The sequence below is a fragment of the Malaclemys terrapin genome, chromosome 18, assembly GCF_027887155.1.
Source record: "Malaclemys terrapin pileata isolate rMalTer1 chromosome 18, rMalTer1.hap1, whole genome shotgun sequence".
Taxonomy (NCBI): domain Eukaryota; kingdom Metazoa; phylum Chordata; order Testudines; family Emydidae; genus Malaclemys; species Malaclemys terrapin.
The window spans coordinates 9,088,749-9,097,845 of NC_071522.1; positions in this window are offsets into that span (position 1 = coordinate 9,088,749).

Genomic DNA, 9,097 nt, shown 5'->3' on the forward strand with positions numbered 1-9,097 from the left:
ACAATGATAACGGGGGGAAGAAAACAAATGATATTTTATTTGCCCATCAAAAAAAGTAGCTCGCCCCAGGTGAAAAGGATTTTGCAAGGCTGGGGAAATGCAAACGGCTGCTCAGGCTGGAGCAAACTGACCAACTACTCAGCAGATTTATGTTTTTCAAATGGTAATTACTTCTTTTCAGCAGCGAGCGATGTGTCCGTTATGACCAAAAAAATTTTTGCTATTTTGACGTCGGGAAATCTACAAGTCAAAGGTGAGGGAATGACTGCACAAAGCAGCCAATATTAAAAAATCACAATCTGGCAAGCAGCAGCAGCCTGTGATTTCTGGAAGAGCTGGATTGCCAATCATTTTTATACCTCTGTGCTTTAAATAGCAATAATGTGTTGAATGTGAAATTGACTGTGCTGATGTGGTTTTGCTCCGCGCTATTAAAATACAAGCGTCGGGACACATATTACATATTTGTGATTCTTTGGAGACATTGTTGGGGGAAAATGTGAACTCAAATGGATATTGGGGGGGAGGGGAGGAGGGGGTAGGATTGAGAAGCCAGGAGAAAGGAAGAACTGGTCTCCGCACTATCAGAGCTATAAAACGCAACCAGGAGAGAATGTTGTTTTGTTGGACTGGATACTTTCAGAAACACTTCAATAAATTCCAATGATTTTGAAATAATTGCAAGGGAAAATATTCATAACAATATTTTTCCCCATGTGTTTCCATTTTCTTGGCTCACGCTGGACCTGTCCAGACAGACATCATTAACCAAAGAACAGACTGAAGACAACCCAAGCCCCATCGCTAGTTAAATGGAAGAATTCACCCTCTCCCCCCACGACTGCATGCCATAATAATAATAATAATGATAACGATGCTGTGCTTTTATATCACACATGTCATCCATGGATCTCAAAGCGCTTCACCAAAAAAACAACAAGGTCAGTATCATTAGCCCCATTTTAGAGTTGAGCAACTGAAACACACAGAGGTAAAATGACTTGTCCAAAGTCACACAGCAGGTCAGTGCCAGAACGGAGACTAGAACCCAAGATCTCCTGACTCCCTGCCCAGTGCCTAGTCCATTGGACTGTGCTGCAGGGGCTGCCCACGGGTTTTTATGCCTTCTTTAGAAGCCTCCTGCCGTGACCACTATTAGCATCAGGATGGAGAACTAGATGAGTCACTGGCTTGTTTTGCGTGATAGCTCGTCTATTCTTGTCAATCTAGTTAAGAAAGATGCCTATGAACGTTCCAACACACACACACATCCATACAGCCGTCTGATAGTCCTCACTGCGGCTGGATAGTCATCCATCCTTTCTCTACAACGGTCCTGTCTCCATACCACGAGTCCTCCACTGGGAGAGCCCTGCACGCAACTGAGAAAAGGGAGCTACATCCTCCCTCGCTCACCCGACGGCCAGTCTGGTTCCAAGTTAATACAGCTGAGCCTGTATTTACTTCTCTACGTCAGAGATTCAGGAGAGCAGCTGGAGGGAGACAGTCAGTCAGCATGTCTCCATCTGAGCTGAGCTGACAGGGGCACTGGGGATACATGCAGGGCCTTTGTGCAGATGACCCTTGCTTCCACCAGAGATTGGGGCAATCCACCTCCACCATGTGTGTTCCACAGGGTGGGGAGGGTGCAGCTGGGCAAACCCTCTGCCCACTAGGGAACAATCTGGGAAGGGAACCTTCTGGCGTTTTCTTCCCCCCACTGGACCTCTCTGGTATATTTTTCTGCACTGGGGGCAACCCTGTGTTTAAATATTAGTGTCCCCTCCCCAACGCTCATTCTCTCCCTATCCACAGAACACAGCAAACCCCATTCCCACCTGGCCTTTCCCCCACTAGTCTCAGTCATCATTCAGGCAAAACTCTCGCTGGCTTAGGAACACAGGAGCTGCCAGACTGCTCAGAACCAAGATCCATCTACTCCAGTATCATGCCTGCCCAGGTACTTCTGTGGGGTTTTAATACCTGCCTCTGTAAGCAGACGTGGGGCAATCTCCTTCATCGGTCTCTCAGAGCTTTCAGTGACTCAGCGCACATTCCCATAATGCACAACATGCTGCCTTTGTTATTTTGTTCCCCATGCAGGTGCAAGTCAAAAGAGGAGCTGGTCAGCTCAACAGGGGGTTTCCAGGCCTATGGTAACTTCAGTGGGAGCTTTGCCTGCATGAGGACGTCGGGATGTGAGTGCTAAATCCTTAGCCCCGTGTTGCTTTGTGCATAAGGGTGTTTTGTGCCTCTGAATCAGGCAGTCATTATGCACTCTGACAGACACAACTGTTTTTTGGATGAATAGGTCCCTTAATCTATGATTTTACAGCCATGTGTGTGTGTGTGTGTATGTCACATGTATCCACATACAGCATATATCTGTATAAAAATACCTGAGCCATTTCTGCATAAATATTATACTCTTGAGAGGGAAAAATATAATATATGTGGGGGGCCTTTTCTCCCATCTAAAAAATTATTGCATGATTCATTAATCCCCACCTCTATTCCCTACCAACAGCCACCCCTCTGTCTTGTCAACATATAAATAGCCATTTCTCAGTCACACGCTTCAGCTGCCAAACTTCTGCAAAGTCATTCAAGAACAGGACATTAATATCAAAACATAAAAACGGCCATACTGGGTCAGACCAATGGACCATCTAGCCCAGAATCCTGTCTCTGACAGTAGCTGGTGCCAGAGGCTTCAGAGTGAGTGAACAGAACAGAGCGACGATTGAGTGATCTATGCCGTCGTCCAGTCCCAGCTTCTGGCAGTCATAGATTTAGGGACACCCAGAGCACGGGGCTGCATCCCTGACCATCTTGGCTAATAGCCACCGGTGGACCCATCCTCCATGAACTTATCCAATTATTTTTTTGAATCCAGTTATATTTTTGGCCTTAACAATATTCCCTGACTCTGGCGTGTGTGAAGAAGTACTTCCTTATGCTTGTTTTAAACCTGCTGCCTATTAATTTCATTTGGCGACCCCTAGTTCTTGTGTTATGTGAAGGAATAAATAACACTTCTCTATTCACTTTCTCCACACCAGTCATGATTTTATAGACGTGTATCATATCCTCCTCCAAGCCCCTGTTGTCACTTTTCTGAGCTGAACAGTTGTTCTGTACCCCTAATCATTTTTATTGCCCTTCTCTGTACTTCTTCCCATTCTTTTTTGAGATGGGGAGACCAGAATGGCATGTAATATTCAAGGTATGGGCACACCAGACATTTTCAGCTGTACGAAGACCATGGATTTAGTGTGAATAAAAGTCTTTTACTTTGTTTATCAGTTTTATTTCAGTAGCATCTAGAGGTCTCAACCAGATCACAGGCGCATTGCGCTAGACATTGTATAAACGTAGAGTGAAAGACGACCCCTGTCACGGAGAGCTTACAGTCTAAATAGACAAGACAGACAAAGGGTAGGAGAATGGCAGTATCGTTATCCGTGTTTTGCAGCTGGGGAAGTAAGACACAGGTGTGAGGCCTACTCTACATTTGGAAGTTTAATTGATATAATTATTTTCGTGGGGGTGGGGGTGTGATTTTTTTTTTTAAAATGAATGAAAGCCCTAGAGGCTGGGTGTAGTTATACCAGTATAAAGGTGCCGTATGGGAATAAGCACTTTTAGTACTGGTATAACTGTTTCCATACTAGGGGGATTACATTGCTATAGTTAAAGCAGTAGAGTTAGTGTGCGTAGACGAGCCCTAAGTGACTTACCCAAGACCACAAAGGAAATCTGTGGCACATCCGGGATTTGAACCCGTATTTCTCTGAGCACCTTCCAGTAGTTTCCATCCAGTGCCCGAGCTGTAAGCCCATCTTTCATTTTGGAAACTGTACTTTTTTAATTCGACTATACTGGGGTTGTTGATATCAATCAGAGGCTAAAAATCTTGACGGTTGATTCCAGGAAAACGCTAGAAATGAAGGAGCCAAACGGCAAAGCAAACAGAAGCGATTTCACCTTGAATGCTACCTTTCTACACTTGCCCCAAAACGCTGTATTGCCAGCAGAATATAGAAAGAGTCACAGGCTGGAGAGATCTAAATCGAAGGCTAGCAAAGAGTGCAACATAATCAAAATAAAAAGCCTCAGAAAATTAACTTAAAAATGTTAAATTAGAAGAACAAAGACTTCAGTCGTGAGCTGGAAAATGAATTCCGGCGACAAGAGAAAACAGGCTTGGCAGCTAGATGCAAAGCGAGTATGTTTACAGTGATTAGTGACACAGAGGAGGTGGCAGGCAAGATATTGATTTGATAAGCAGATGAGCGGAATTTTGAATGCATTGGAGCTGCTGATGGAAAAAGAGGTGGATGGCGTGAGATGGGAATGCGAGAGAAACAGCTGTGTACACGGAGATGCATGAGATGCTATGGAAAACAGAAGGTCAACATGATCCATGAAACTCTCAAAAGAAATTGGAGCTTTGGGGAGAAGTGGGCATCGCTGGGAGACAGCAGATGTTTTCATGCCAAGACAATGATAGACCAGTAATTACAGACAGACAGGACCTCCTGAACAGTGACAGCAAAACACAAACATACCAACATAAACAAAACAAACCCCCTAAGCCCAGACATGTTTGATTGACAGCTGTAAAAGGATATAAATATAGCAATAAGCACTTATCCCTTCTATTACACAGAAGATGGGCAAGCCGAGAGATGAGGGCACCTTTTTATAAGGGAAGAGGAAATACTAACCAAGAGGTCATATTACTAATAAAAACATGCATTTATACGCCACCTTTCCCACAAAATACAAATGGTGCCTCACAGCAGCCCTGCAAAGGCAGTTCCAAGTGGGTGATCTGAAGCGCAGAGAGATTAAAATGGATTTTCAGATTCGCAAAACCCCGCCTTAAAGGACTTGTCCCAGGTCACACAATGAGTTTGTGGCAGAACCAGGAGTAGAACAATCATATAACCCCTCTGTGGCCCTGATCGCATTAGGGAAATTTTCAGCTCAGCTGGTGTTAGCAACATTGGGACGCCTGGTATAAGTTGGCTGCCAGCTACCAGAAGCATGTTTAACACGGTCTCCCTTTACCTATTCAAAGGAAGTCTAATCAGCTTGATGTTTCAAACGCATCTGGCATCCTAGCTACGCTAACACTGGTGATGCTGAAAGTTTCAGAAAGTTTCCCCATTGTTATCATAGCAGCGTTAACCCACTTGAGTTACAGTAACAGTGAAGATCTATGGGCTTGAACTCAACCTGCTAACCCAAGTTAAAAGCTGAGTTGCTGTGTCTTCACTACAATTTTAACCCAAGTTAGCCAACATGGGTTAACTAAGCTGAGTTAAGAACACACCTATTTTTGCAGTGTAAACATAAAATTCCTTACTGTTGAATTGTAGGCTTTTTTGTAAGTAATCTAAAATCCGTATGACCTTGAAAACTGCTGTACATCATAAGGGTATGGCTAGTGGTCTGAATTTTGGGTTGTTTGAATGGATAATGTTTTCCACATTTCTATTTATATCAAAACGGAAGAAGAGCCCCCAAAACAAAAACCTCAACATTGTAAAATCAAAGACTAAGGCCTGGTCTACACTGTGGGGGGGGGGGGGGGGGGAAATCGATCTAAGTCACGCACCTTCAGCTATGTGAATAACGTAGCTGAAGTCGACGTACTTAGATTGACTTACCATGGTGTCTTCACTGCGGTGAGTCGACTGCTGCCGCTCCCCCATCGACTCCGCCTGAGCCTCTCGCCGAGATGGAGTACAGGAGTCAACAGGAGAGCGCTCGGGTGTCGATTTATCGCGTCTAGACTAGACGCGATAAATCGATCCCCGCTAGATTGATTGCTGCCCGCCGATCCAGCGGGGAGTGTAGACATACTCAAAGTAAGGAATAGAATAGGCCAGAATGGAAGTTGCAATTTTTTTTTTCTGAATTAAAAAAAAAAAAGTTACACTCGTAAGCAAAATACTGTAGTTAAATAGTTACATAACGTGTGCAGACCAGGCCTAAGAGCTCCTGCTGGGTCTCTGCCTAGTTGTCAATATTGACAAGAGGTTTCCCAGGGTGCAATTGCCCCCACCCCGCTGTCCCAATAAAGAGCGGGAAGGCACTTGGCCGCTGCAGGGTTTTTTGCACATTCTTGTCAGCTTTACGATTTACAGCGTATTTTTCAAACCTGAGCCGGCACAAGCCTGCTGCGAGGCAGCTCTGCTCATCCTCATTTCACACATGTGGAAACTGAGGCACAGGGCTGGTCAGGCAAACATTTCCAAACCTGCGTGTGTGACGTTATGTGCCTAAATCTAGGGACTTAAACAATAGTGCCTGATTGACATCGGGGTGGGTATTCTGGGCATTTCTAGATTCAGGTGCTTAACGTTAGGTACCTGGGTTTGAAAATTATGGCCTACGTGACCCGACCCAGGCCGTAGAGGGAGTAAATGTCAGAGCTGGGGTTAGTCCCTTGTTCTCATTCCTTTGCATCGTTAATTAGATCGAGCTGCCTCTCACACCCGAGTAGCTGCCCTGGTGGGCAGAGGTCACGCTGGCAGCTCAGCAGAGAAGCTGGCTTAGCAGCAAGGCGGCTGGCTGGTCAGGCGCTTGTGCCAACAGCAGTAGGTTAGCAGCACTGTCCTCTACAAACGTGACATGAGCTGGGGACTTTCCAAAACTCCAGCCCCCCACAGCTCAGTCCTGAGTGATGAGATGACAGCCCTAGCGATGGGTTTACATGAGGTAAAAGGCAAAAGCTTTCTAGGGGTTAGAAACCTAGAGTCAGAGCCATGTAAAGGAGCATTACCATGGACAGCGGGTGAAGCTCCCCCTGGGGGAGGCTAGCTCCCTGTCCCGCCTCTTCCGCCCATAGCCCCGCCCACACTCCACCCCACCACCGCTCACCGTGTCCCTCCTCCCTCCCCCACCTGTCCACCGCGAGACCGAGACCCACCCTCGCTCGCCGCCTCACCTGCCGCTCACCACACCCCTCCTCACCCCCACGGGTGAGAGGGGCTGAGGAGAAGGGATATAGCGAGAGACGGGGACCTCCGGAGAAGGGCGGGGTGGAGTGAAGGAGAGGAGGAAGACTCACCAGGCAGCAGTGGCAGGCCGTGGGGGCCGCAGAGAAGGGAAGGGAAGAGGGGGGGCCACCACGGACCAGGTATCTGGCTGCAGGTCCGTGGCAGCTGCACCACGGGAAGCTTAGCCTCCCCTGGCCTATTATACCCGCTGGCCCTGGGCATTAAAGCAATTGGGAATCAGGCCCCCCTCCTTTTTTTGGTAACAAAAGCTGAGATTCCCCTTTATATTTCTAGTCCCAACCCCTCCCCACCCCCCTACTAGGAGGATCATTATTTTCATTACTCACATGATTGCATGTACTCACAGGGTACCACTGCAGTAAACTGTTAACATAACATTAAAGGCCTGGTCTTCAGCTGGTGAGCCGGAAAATGAGCGTAGCTGCATTGGCTGCAGTAGAGTGATGCCCCTTTACACCAGAAGATCTGGCCTTGAGAACTAACAGTTTTCAGAGGTTTTATAACGTGTTTCTGAACACAGACATGACCGTCTCAAGGGTAACTGAGGATCTGGCCCATAGTCCGGCAAAACCCTATGGACAGTTTTCCTAGCTTTACCTCAGGCTAGATTGTCCCTTTGCTGCTCATCTTGAGTACCTTACTCTGAAAGGAGGTCCATGGATTTCAGTGGGGCTACTCGGAGAGCGAGGCATTACATTCCTCGTCATGATTCAAAGTGGCAGAATCTGTCTCTAAGTGACAGGTTTGGTGACATTATAAACTATGTACTCATATTGTTTCCCCCTTTTCTTTATGTAATTGATATTAATATTAAACTTTTAAGTTTTTCTTTCCCCTTCCGACCTGACAAAAACAAGTCAAACGAACCTGTGTCAGATCCTAAAAAAACAAATCAAGGGTATGAGACCTTGCACCTTTAAAGCAGAATCTGAATCTTAGAGTGGTAATGCAATTTTAATCCCCGCAAAGAACTCTGCCAGTCAAGGTATCTGATCCAGTCCCACAGATGGAAATTACTGGGCTCTTATAGTTCATGATTGTATTTCTTCACTCAAGTCCAGGCAACTTGAATCGCTGAGCTGCCGTTATACTCTGCAAGCTAAAATGATGCCAACTTGCTACCATCTCGCTGAAACGACAGCAGTGGAGCGGCTTGGTAGCTTGTTCTACAGCGCCATCTACTGAAACTATCTGGCCGTTTCAAGATAAGGAAGCGTCAGCTGTTGAAAGCAAGCGCGTGAGTCCAGTCCTTCAGGCAAAACACCGCAACTTTTAGTTTGTATTATTGAGCTGAGCGCAATTGGTAGGCACAGCCTTTTGCAGGCTGTAAGAAGACAAAAGTCCTTACCCCTTCAGTTGAAGATGACAACCCACATAAGGGAGGGGTTAGAACAGCAAGCCCATTGCACAGTGATGGGGAATACACCTGGTTAGTTCCAAGAGTTTTGTGTAGACTTTTAAAACTATACAGGGTCTCTTCTTTCCACCCCATCCTTTGAGATAGGAATGGAATAGGGTGTAGCTGTTGTAGGAGAAGGGTGTGTTAAAGAGGAAAAGGATGCTGGGGGTGGAAGACTTAGCAGACTTGGTTTATTAACCATGCCTCTTTCTCCAGTCATTGTGGGGCTGTTGCCCTAACATTGCCCCAGTGCTTTTAGGGAAGATGCTGTGTTGACACAGAGGTCAACTGGCTGCTGCAGCATTTTAAACCCCAGAATCACCCGTGTCTAAAAGCAGGAAGCACAGGACAGCGGTTCCAAGTACTTGAGGAGATACAGATATGGAAGTAGCCAGGTGTTCAGATGGGTTTGTGAGCAGAAAACCTTCCCGTCCACTGCACCAAACCGATCAACATCCGTTACATAAGCTGAAAACTCACCCCTACATCCCTGTTATCTGAAATCCTTGTTGCTCACACTACAGCTATTTCTCATCGCCTGTGCATCAGTGCATGACTTACTTAGTTACCTCTCATTTGTGCTGACTGAGTTGCTAGTGTAACAGTCTACACTGAAATGGCTGTAGTTTTTTAAATATCATCAAGGTACTTACAGTGAGAATTA